Below are 12,457 nucleotides of genomic sequence, written 5' to 3'. Positions count from 1 at the left end.
TCCTTTTCTTACCTTTTCCCCAGTCGGTGATAGCAGAGAGAGAGAAAGACGTCATAGACCACCATACTTACCGTAGCGTTTTCTGTCCTTCTGTTTCCGGTATCGCCCCTGGAACCATCCAAGAGAACAGCCGAGCAACCACCTGAAAGAGAAAACAAGAGAAACAGAGGAAACCACCAGTCAGGGAAGAAGACGAACAAGACCATAATTTCGGGAAACCTACCCTACCTAAACTATAAACATTTTTTCCATTTAATTTGAATAAACCACTTACCTGAGCAACACTAACGCCTCTCTGTTGCCTTTATACTGTTCGATCTGTCACAGTACCATAAGAGCTTTGGTTAAAAGTTGGGGGGTATTTTAATTTTCTGGCTAATCCCCTGACCTATGACATGTACCTTAATGCAGGCACATCCTAGCATGCACACAAAACTGCTTGCACTATTCATTCTGCACTGTACCATCTCTTAGGCACATGTACATCCTGGTGTGCACATGCAATTTATTGCGCTATTTTTCCTGCACTGTACCATCCCCCAGGCACATGCATACCGTTGTGCTGCCACAGTCCACTGCAAGCCAAGGACTGAGTTAGGCACACAGCAGCAGAAAATTATTGGAGTGGGCCAAGAGGTACCACTCTAGTAATACAGGTAATACAGATCTGTTCACTAAAACACAGTATGCGTCATTGTGAGGAAGATCAGGACAAAGGGCCTGATCTAGATGTTGGGGGTAATGGGTCCGCCGCCACTTTTTCCGAGGAAACCATGTCCGCTGGCTTGGTGGTCTGCCCGCCAGATTTAGATGTTGGAGGTACCATAGACTTTAACCCAGCCGAGTCCTGCCAACTTTGCCAAGGATTTCCATCCTCCGCAATGGCACCATAGGAACTGGTGGCTGGTGGAGGGACCCCAACCACACTTACTGCCGTGAAGATTTGGATGTGCCTTATCACCAAGCAAAATGTGGCAGTCCAACCTCCATTTCTGAGATGGTGGCTTGCGCGGGGTGAAAACTCACCTTTTTTCCCGATTCAACTTCTGTTTCCATATGAACACAGCTGGAGAACACCCTCTATTACTGCTTCCACTGGACTACAGAGAAAACATGCTCCCCCTCCCGTCACTGGACACGAAAGTAGGGAACATGTATTGGCTGTGTATGTTGTGGGGTCACTACACATGAGCTCAGGATCATGACAGACATATAAACGTCATAGTAATTTTTAAAAATGACTGTGACATGCATATGTCGGGGACACAAGTGGGTCAGACAAGGATAGGGACACAAAGGTACACAACACATGTCGCAGATATATATAGCTGTAATTTTGGTGTCAGTATTCATTTCCAAATGAATGCTGGTACCCTATTGATGGGACAATCACAATGCGATTGCCTGGGTGAGGTGGAAGGAGTGGAGTGGGTGATGTGGTTTTGTGAGTATGTATGCCACTTGCATATTGCAATGATGTTGCTGTGTATGTTGATTTGTGTCTTGTGTTGCTGCGTGCACCATTCAGGTGAGTGTTGCCATGTGGTGGTCATTGTTGTGATGTGGAGAAGTGTGGCTCAATGGTTAGAGCGGCAGACCCTGATGCAGAAATCTGGCCCGGGACTAGGGTTCAATTCCTGCCTTGGCGGGTCTTGGGCTCAATTTCCTCGGACCTGATAATTCTCGCATCAGTGCCTAATCTAATTCATGGGTCCCACTCTGTAACTCTGGGCAATAGCTTGCTTAATCTCCACAACGGCCCCAACAGCGCTGGGATGGCTGGCTTCACCTTGGAGGTTGCCCAGGAGTGGGCACCTCACAGGGAAAAGCCAGGAGGGGCTCCACAGCAGTATGCGTACAGCGCCTTGATACCCTAACGGGTGAGTAGTGCGCTATACAAGTACGAAGTTTACAGTTTATGTGTGAGTTGTGCGGATGAGTGTGTCATTGTGTTGGATGTTGTGGCTGTGTCAGGTGTGGGTGCAGTGTTAACAGTGTGTGTATGTTGTGTCATAGATGAACTTCAATGTGTGTTTGCAGCATGTACTTGTGTTGTGGTGGAATGGCAATGGATGATAATGTATATGTAGTGTGTGGTGTTGTGTGTGATCCATTGGGTCCAGCGATGTCCTCCCTACGTCAGCAAACCAGTACACTGCCTGCAGGACTGTAACATCTAAATATGGCAGGTGTTACACCATTGACTTGATGGTTTTCTTAGGTCTTCCGCAGCGGTGGGGTAGGTAACACCGCCAAGATCTAAATGAGCCCCAAAGTCACAAGTTGAATCTGACTGCAATGGAGTGTGGGCCAGCTACAGGGACTAAAAACAAGGTATGGTCCCTTCACCACACTCATGCTGCTTAACTCCAGGTGAAGGCAGTGTTCTGACAAATTCTGAGTGGCCTGCTGAACAAAGTACCTCAAATCCTGCTTTGTGAAGTGTTTCGAGGATCTGCATCAAAGATGCATCAGGCAGCCAAATAGTTGCTTCGGTTCAGAGGTGCTGCACAGCTGCGATGTGAGGTCCTGCATTGTTGTTGAAGATCCTGTCGATATAGGCCTGTGATGCGAAGTCCAGCATCGAGGATGTGTCCTGCAGTCAGGGTGATGCACTGATTGTGAGGAACTGTGAGACTGCGATGCGGAGCCCATTGTCGAGGCTGCCACCCATAAGGGATGTTAGGGCCTGCGCTGTAGATGCATTGCACAGCGGCCGTTCGAAGTGGCTGCAGGCTGTGCAGGTGATGCAGGTTTTTGCAATCGGCCCAATCAACACAGCAGCAAAGGTGCTTCAGTTCTGCTCTGGGTTGTGCAGCGCAGCAGAGGAGATGTGTCAGTTCAGCTGGATCCACAGAGACTAGCAGAGCACCTTAAGCAGACTTCTAATTGTTTGAGACTGAGGTGGCACCACTTGGCAGGGCAAACTCACAAATTGCAGAGTCCAAGTGCAGGGGTCGAGATTGTTGGAGCATTCTATACCTAAGGCTCAAGTTAGGAGGCCAGCCAACTAGCCCTTGAAGTCACTCCTTCTCACCCAGACAAGAGGGCAGCAGGTCAGCACAGCAGGGCAGCCAAGTGGCAGTTTTTTTCAGCACCACAGCAGTCCTTCTTCCTGGCTGAGTATCCACAGGTCCAGGCAGAAGTGTACCAAAGAGTTGGTGTCTGAGGTCCAGTATTTATACCCAGTAGTGCTTTTGAAGTGGGGAGACAATTTTAGAGGCATGCCTTGGAAGTGCACAGGTGCCCTGCCCTCCTGACCTTGGCTCCAAGTTAAATAAAGGCCCTTTGTCTGGAGCCAGGACACACCCTATTAAAGTGTAAGTGTGTTCTGCCCAGCTTCTCCCTCCCATCGTGCCAGTGAAGGCTGATCTGGGCACACCTAAGCTCCCTATAAGTGTGTTCTGCCCAGCTTCTCCCTCCCATCCTGCCAGTGAAGGCTGATCTGGGCACACCTAAGCTTCCTATTGTGTGGGGCTGTCTAGGAGGAATACATGAAGCCCAACTGTCAGCCACACCCAGTCATGCAACCCAGAGACAGACTGTAGGTACCAAATGAGTAAGACAAGAAAGTTAGGATTTTTTATTACAATTCCAAAGACACCAAATATGAACTGGTTACCTGCTCCCATTTGGACATCACAGCTTATTAAATGTCAGAAAGTAACTCTGATGTTGTCCTATGGGAGAGGTAGACCTTGCAGTAGTAAAAATTAATTTAAATTTTCATCACCAGGACATGTAAAACTTACAAGTACATTTCTTCTTTTTAACAAAATTGCACGTTGAACTCTGGACTGTCCAAGGCATCATTTAAGTGGCCAACAATGGTGCCATAGTCCTTAATGAATCTTCTCTAGTAGATTGTGAGGCCTAGTAAGGCTCTCACTTTGGTTTCAGTTTTAGGTGGTTGCCGGCCATGATGGTTTCAATCTTGGCCTCTAGGGCCTGCACCTTGCCACCACCTACCAGGTGTCCCAAATACACCACAGAACCCTGCCCGGACATGCTGCCCTTGATTGTCAGGCATTCCTGTTGCAGGGCTTGAAGCACCTCTTGGAGGTGATGCTGGTGTTCCTCCCTGTTGGCACTGTACATGGGAATGTCATCTAAGTAGGCAGTACAAAAAGCTTCCTTGCCAGCCAGGACCCTCTTAACCAACAGTGGGAAGGTAGCAGGGGCATTGTTCAAGCCAAAGGGCATCACCCATAGTTGGTAATGGCCCTCAGGGGTTCAGAATGCTGACCTCTATTTTGCTCCTTCAATTAAGATGATCTGCCTGTACCCCGATGTTAAATCATAGATACTGAGGAATGTGGCAGTGCCTAACCTGTCAATTAGCTCATCAGCTCTGGGCATGGGGGTGTGCATTATTCTTGGTGGTAGAATGGAAGCCTCTGTAGTCCACGCAGAACTGAAGTTCTGGTTTGGCTCCTGGTATGGCAGCCTTTGGTACTAACAATACTGGGCCAGACCAAGGACTGCTAGGGGGTTCAATCACTCCTAGAGCTAGCATCATGGAGACTTCCTCCTGGATGCTGGCTCTCATCCTGTGTGACAACCTGTAAATGTTGTTCTTTACAGTGGGACTGTCTTCTGTGTCAATGTGAGTCCAGGAGTGAGTGAGAACAGTGAGGCAAACTCTCCCAGCGACTGGTAACAGTCAACTTGCTGCTCTGGTATCAGGGTGGCAGAAAGGGTGACACCTCCACTGACCCATCATGTTCCCATGCAGAGAGGAGGTCAGGGAGAGGTTCAATCTACTCCTCCACACTCTCATCCACTAAGTGGCCTCACACTTATGCTCCTTGATTTAGTTTGGGCCAGTCCAGCAGTCCTGAAAGCTCTGGGCTCTACTGTCTCCATGACTCATACTTTCTGTCCAGACTGAAACTCTACCAGAGTGGTCTTCTAGTCATGTCAGCATGTCATCACCTCCTGGCTGGCCATCAGGTGGGCTCTTAACCTTTTACCAGAAGTGGTGCATCTGGTTCTGGTGGGCCAACATGTAGCTGACCACATCTGGAGCTTTCTCCCACCCCTCCTTGAAAATGATCAGAGGTCCCCTAACAGGGTAGCCATAGAGGAGTGCGAAAGGACTGAACTCTGTACCTTTCTGCTGCACCTCCCTGTAGGCAAAGAGAAGGCATGGCAAGAGGATGTCCCATGTATGCCACATGGCATCAGGTAGACCTGCAATCATGCCCTTCAAGGTCTTGTTGAACCGTTCAACTAGACCTTTGGTTTGGATGTGGTAGGGTGTGGTAAACGTATAAGTTACACCACACACATCCCACATGGATTTCATATATGCAGACTTGAAGTTAGTGCCTTGGTCAGATACTATCTCTTTGGGGAATCCCACATGGGTAAATATCCCTATCAGAGTTCTGGTCACCAAAGGTGCAGTCACAATCCTCAGAGGGATTGCTTCTGGGTAGCGTGTGGCATGGCCCACCAAGACCAGGATGAACCTGTTGCATAGGGCTGTCTTGGTGCCCAATGGACCAATGACGTTGATGCCCACCCTTTCAAAGGGGTGCCAGTGATGGGGAGTGGGATTAGGGGAGCTTTCAGCTTTTTCTCTGACTTCCCACTGGCCTGGCAGGTGGGACAGGGTCTGCAGAATGTATTTGAGACTGTCTTCATTCTAGGCCAATAAATGTGGGAGGCAAGCCTTGTCTTGCCCTAAAGGTCCTGCCAGGAGCATGTCATGAGCTAAAGCCAGTAAGAAGGCCCAGTAGCACTGGGGGATCACCAGCACACAGGCTACCCCAATACCTGGAGCCTTAGCCTCACTGTAGAGGAGATCATTCTCTCAGTAGATTAGGTGAGCCCCAGAGGCTTCACCTGCTGCACGGTCTAAGGCCTGTTGCCTCAAGTCCTCAAGAGTGTGACACTCTCTCTGCGCTTGGCAGAATCTCTCCCTGGTGAGTCTACCCTCAACTTGCCAGCCAGCAAGCTCAGGCATGTCACCTAGGGCGGCAATGTCCTTCCTGGATGGCTCAGAGGCCTCCTCCTCAGTGACCCCGTCATCCTTCACCGCAGAAACTTCAGGGTTCTATTTCCTGCACCTCTTTCCCTGTCATATACAGCTGTCTGTGCCATTGTTCCAGGCTCCATACGCCCTTGACGCCCTTCCCGGGCAGCCAACGACAGTATGGTCATGCAGACTCACTCAGACAATCCTATCATCTCCAAGTGAGACCTGAGCTCTACCTGCCACCATCCCTCCAGGTAGTATGCTCCAGGTCATTGCCTAACAGACAATCTACAGGCATGGCAGGGCAGACAGCAACTTCCAGAGTACCAGAGCCCCCCCAACTCAAAGAGAACCAGAGCCACTTGGTACAATGTGTTTGATAGGACCTGCTCTGCTGACACCAGCTGACACTTGATAGTTGTCATGCTAGCTCCAGTGTCACGTAGAGCCTCCACCCGTTGCCCATTAATGGTGACCCACTGCCTATACTTGGAAGTGTTGGCAGACATGTGGGCTTTTAGCACCATGTCTTTATCCCCCATGGACACTAAGGTTACCTCTGTCTGTTCCCCCAAATAGCTAGGACTACCTCCTTCCTGAGCACTACACTGGCCAACCCAGGTGTCTGCCCATTAGTGGAGGGGCTGTCCCCTCTTGAGACATTTGGAGTTGCCCTTAGAGTGACCATACGTGGAGCACTCTGTACATTGGGATACAAACCTCCCAGTCTTATGCCAGAGAACCCTTTCTTTTTAGGATCAGACTTGGAGTCGTTACCACTACTCCCTGGGAATTGTTTTAGAGGCATTTGGGGAACTCGTTATTTTTATGTTTTTCTCCCCCTCTTTCTTCTGGTGGTAACCCTGACCTCCTTTGTGGGTGTCCCCCCTAGATGCCTCTTTGGACACTCTGGTACTAGCCCAGAGGTCCACCTCCTCAGCAAGCTTCCTGGGATAAGTAAGCTTACTGTATACTAGGGGCTGGCACAAGTCTGTAAAACAGGTACTGAGCATGTGCTCTCTCAAGATTAAATTGTAGAACCCTACATAATCATTGACTTTGTTGTCGGGCACCCAGCCATTCAGTGCCTTACTGGAGTAATACATGAAATCTACCCAGGAATGGTTGGGAAGTTTCTGGCTGTCCCTGAATCTTTTTTGATACTTCTCAGGGGCTGTCTAAATTTGGCAATCAAAATGGTTCTCTTCTTAGTCTGGTCTCCAACCTCTGTTTTAAGTGTGCCCCTTTCAAGTGTTGCCATGTGTTTCCACAGACCCACCACCCCAGTGTTCTTCAGGAACCCTGTACCATTAGTGCAACTTTATAAGCAGAAAACCACTTATCAATATCATCTCCCACCACATAACTGGACGTAAACTCCTTGGGTATACAAACCTTCTTGTCTCCCTCATGTGCTGTATTTATGCTGCCACCATCATTGTAGGACTCAGACTGCCTAACCTTGAGGTCCAGCTCTTTTAGAATCAGTTCATGAGCCAGAAGTAGTTTCTTTTCTGCTAAGACTCTTTCAGATTCTCTTTCAGCCTTCCTCTCCTCTGCCTCCCTTTTTGATTTTGCCAACTGCAGCTGAAATTCCCTCTCCTCTCTCCTTTCCTCTGGAGTCAGGCTATGACTAGAGAAATTGCTTCCTGCCCACACAAGTAGCACATATCCAGGGGTGTCCTCCTCAATTGCTGCAGGTAGCCCCTCGGAAGAGCAATCCACATGCTCCCCAAACTCATCATCCTCTTGGGAGTGGGACTCTGCCCAAGCCCTCAGCACCATTTGAAAGTCCATCTTCTTGGTGGCTCCTCGGGCAGGTACCCTCATCCCTTTGCAAATGGTTTTCAACTGGTTAACTGTGTACTCCTCCAGCTTGGTAAGCACAACCTCCATGCCTCCACTTGTAGAACTAGCCAAAGACATGATGTATAGGATATATTACAAATGCAAAGCAGGGAAAATTGCAGAAGAATTATAAAAACCAAAAATGTGGGTAGGTCATGTACCCTTATCTATTCTATGGCACTGCACAAATACAAGTCCTATCCTCACCACTGATCACCAATTTTAGAAATTGGGTGTCTAGTTGGTGGAGGTATTCACCCTGTCCAAGTGGGGACCACAATCCTAGACAGAGTAAGTCACAACACAACCTAAATTGTCCTGTGCTCACCCTCCAGTAGCTTTACATAGAGGAGGCAGGCTTAACTTAGAAGGCAATGTGTAAAGTATTTGTGCAATAACTCATACAGTAACACAGTGAAAACACCACAAAAAGTACCCCACCCACTTTAGAAAATAAATAGTTAATATTTATCTGAATAAAACATGACCAAAATGACAACGATCCAATATTCCCAGGTGAAAATACCACTTTTTAGAGGTTTACGTAAGTCTTAATCTGGATGTATCTTTTTAGCACAAAGTACCTGGGATGTGTCAAAAACAAAGATGATGCGAGACATAGGGGAGGTGATGCGTTGATTGTTTCCTCACAGGTGAGATTATGTGTTGGTTCCTTACTGACAATAGAGGTGATGTGTCAATCCTTTTCTCGCAGAAAAGGTAATGCACTGATTTATGGGCATGCAGCTTTGGTTCCTTACTGAGGTGTGGGATTGTCAACAAATTGACCCCCAAGGACAATGCGTGGAAAATCCAGTCACGCTGTGATGATGGGACTGCAGTGAAACAGACACTGCATCGATTCTGCAGGCTATGCATCAATTTTTCAGCTGTGAGACAGGTGTTTCGTCAGTTTTTCCGGTGCGGCGTGTTGGGGCGTGGATTTTTTCCTTTTAGGTGAGGTCTTTGATGGCCCTGAAACTTCTTAATAGGAGGCAAGCTGACAAGCCCTTGGAGATCACTTGTGATGGGAAGGCAAAGTCCTTCCAACAGAGTCAGGGAGCAGCAGGTAGCAGGACAACAAGCAGAAGAGCAGTCCTTCCAGAAAAGCATTCAATTTGAGTCCTTTAGGCAGCACTGTAGTCCTTCTGACAGAGTCCAGTTGTAAGTCCAGAGGTGTCTGATTTTAGGGGGTCACAGATCCAGTATTTATACCCAAATGTGCCTTTGAAGTGCGTGAGTCTTCAAACAGTGGTTTTGAAGTGCACCAGTTCCCCTTTCAACCCAGTCCTGTCTGCCAGGAGATCTGTGTGGGCTTATCATTCCCTTGTGTGGGGTCACGCCACTACCCTTTGAAGTGTCATTGAGAGCCCCTCCACCCTTCCTGTCTACAAAGACCCATCAGTATGCAGATGAATGCAGATGCAGCTGAGTCTCCTATTATAATGGCTGTCTGAGTGGAATGCACAAGGGGAGCTGTCAACAAGTTGTAATGCACAGAAAGCAGTAAGTGCCTACCTTCTAAAAGTGTTCCGACACACAGTAGAATTTGAAAACAAATATAATTATTAAAAATTATTTTTGACCCACTGTTAGACCTGACAGCCTTAGGGTAGTCACCCCTAACTTTTTGCCTGCCTCCCTCCCTCCATTTTTTGGACACTGTTTTTGCTGGTTTATAGACTCTGCGCACTTTACCACTGCTAACCAGTGCTAAAGTGCATATGCTCTCTCCCTTAAAACATGGTAACCTGGAATCATACCTGATTGGACTATTAATATACTTATAAGTCCCTAGTAAGGTGCACTTTATGTGCATAGGGCTGGTAAATTAAAAGCTACTAGTGGGCCTGCAGCACTGGTTGTGCCACCCACTTAAGTAGCCCCTTTTTCCTTGTCTCAGGCCTGCCATTGCAAGGCCTGTGTGTGCAGTTTCACTGCCACCTCAACTTGGCATTTAAAAGTACTTGCCAAGCCTAGAACTCCCCTTTTTCTACATATAAGTCACCCCTAAGGTGTGCCCTAGGTAACCCCTAGGGCAGGGTGCTGTGTAGGTAAAAGGCAGGACATGTACCTGTGTAGTTATATGTCCTGGTAGTGTAAAACCCCTAAATTCGTTTTCACACTACTGAGAGTCCTGCTCCCTTCATAGGCTAACATTAGGGCTGCCCTCATACACTGTTGAAGTGGCAGCTGCTGATCTGAAAGGAGCAGGGAGGTCATATTTAGTATGGCCAGAATGGTAATACAAAGTCCTACTGACTGGTGAAGTCGGATTTAATATTACTATTCTAGAAATGCCACTTTTAGAAAGTGAGCATTTCTTTGCACTTAAATCCTTCTGTGCCTTACAATCCACGTCTGGCTGGGCTTGGTTGACGGCTCCTTGTGCATTCACTCAGACACACCCCAAACACAGGGTACTCAGCCTCACTTGCATACATCTGCATTTTGAATGGGTCTTCCTGGGCTGGGAGGGTGGAGGGCCTGCTCTCACACAAAGGACTGCCACACCCCCTACTGGGACCCTGGCAGACAGGAGTAAACTGAAAGGGGACCTGGTGCACTTCTTAGCCACTCTTTGAAGTCTCCCCCACTTCAAAGGCACATTTGGGTATAAAACAGGGCCTCTGCCCTACCTCATCAGACACTTGCTGGAGAAGAAACCTGAACCAGAAACTACATCCTGCCCAGAAGAACTGCCTGGCTGCTCAAAGGACTCACCTGTCTGCTTTCTACAAAGGACTGCTGCCTTGCTGTTGCCCTGCTGTCTTGCTGAACTCTTGTCTGGCTGTGAAAGTGCTCTCCAAGGGCTTGGATAGAGCTTGCCTCCTGTTCCTTGAATTCTCAGGACCAAAAAGACTTTTTCCTTTCACTTGGACGCTCCGTGCGCCGAAAATTTCGACGCACAGCTTGTTTCGCGGCGAGAAAAACGCCGCACACCGACGCTGATCGACGCGACGCCCTCGGGACGATCGAGACTTCGACGCACAACCTCGCAAGGACAAAGCCGCCCGACTTTCCAGGAGAAATCGACGCGACGCCTACCGTGAGTGCGAAACTTTGACGCACGGCCTCGCAAGGACAACGCCGCCCGACTTCCAAGGAGAAATCGACGCGACGCCTGCCGTGAGACCAAAATTCCGACGCACGGCCTCGCAAGGACAACGCCGCCCGACTTCCAAGGAGAAATCGACGCGACGCCTACCGTGAGATCGAAACTTCGACGCGCAGCCCCGCAGAACGACGCGCAGCCGGAAAACAAGCAGGAGAATCCACGCACAGACCCGGGACATCTGGTAATCCCCGCGACCCACAAAAAGAGACTGTCTGCGCGCCGGAAAACGACGCCCGACTTCCCCGCGTGGAAAAGAACGACGCAAGTCTGTGTGTGCTGAGGAGAAATCGACGCACACACCCCTTTTTCCGCGCATCTCTTCTCCTGTGGCCCTCTGAGGAGATTTCCCACCAGAAACCAGGTACTCTGTGCTTGAAAGACACTTTATTGCTTTTTAAAGACTTAAGACACTTTATATCACTTCCCTGTGATATTTCTACAATTTTCCATTGCAACTTTATTCTTTTTGACCTACAATTATCCTGATAAATATTATATATTTTTCTAAACACTGTGTGGTGTATTTTTGTGGTGCTATATGGTGGTATTGTATGATTTATTGCACAAATACTTTACACATTGCCTTCTAAGTTAAGCCTGACTGCTCGTGCCAAGCTACCAGAGGGTGGGCACAGGATAATCTTGGATAGTGTGTGACTTACCCTGACTAGAGTGAGGGCTTTTGCTTGGACAGAGGGTAACCTGACTGCCAACCAAAAACCCCATTTCTAACATTGGTGATCAGCGGTGAGGATAGGACTTGTATTTGTGCAGTGACATACAGTAGCTAAGTATTTCACTACCTACCCACAGTTGAAGGTCAACTTGGTTTTTTCTCTTTTTGAAAATCCGTTTTTTTTCCTGACAATTTTCAAAAACTAAATCCTCACTCAACATGTCTCTGACTGGGTCTCAGACAGGGGACTTTGACCTAGTCCAGTTGGATACATACACGGTCAAACAACTAAGAGGATTCTGCAGGGCATTAAGGGTACCCACCCAAGGGGCCTCCAGAAAGGAGGACTTTCAAGTGACGCTGAGGGCCTGGGCAGAAGCCCATTTAGAGGATGATGAGGAAGAGGAGCCAGAAAATGGCCCCTCAGAAGGATTTTCACTATCTATGGATGGTGTTACCACTGCAATTGTGCACCCTTCCAGACCAGGGAGCAGTGTCTCCATGCAAAGCCTGACCGCAGAGGAAAGGAGAGAGAAAAGGGAGTTCCAATTGCAAATGGCAAAACTGAAAATTGAGGCGCAACAGGAGGAAAGGAGGGCAGAAAGAGAAGCCAAACAAGCTGAGGCTGAAAGAGCAGCCAAACAGATTGAAGCTGAAAGGACAGCCAAACAGATTCAAGCAGAAGCTGAAAGGGCAGCCAAACAAGCAGAAGCTGAAAGAGCAGCCAAACAAGTGGAAGCTGAAAGAGCTTTGGCTGAAAAGAAACTATTGTTGGCTCATGAACTGAGTCTCAAGGAGCTGGAGATCAAGGCAAGACAGTCTGAATCCAGCA

Source organism: Pleurodeles waltl, chromosome 4_2, assembly GCF_031143425.1.
Source record: "Pleurodeles waltl isolate 20211129_DDA chromosome 4_2, aPleWal1.hap1.20221129, whole genome shotgun sequence".
Classification (NCBI taxonomy): Eukaryota; Metazoa; Chordata; class Amphibia; order Caudata; family Salamandridae; genus Pleurodeles; species Pleurodeles waltl.
This window is presented reverse-complemented; position numbering follows the sequence as displayed.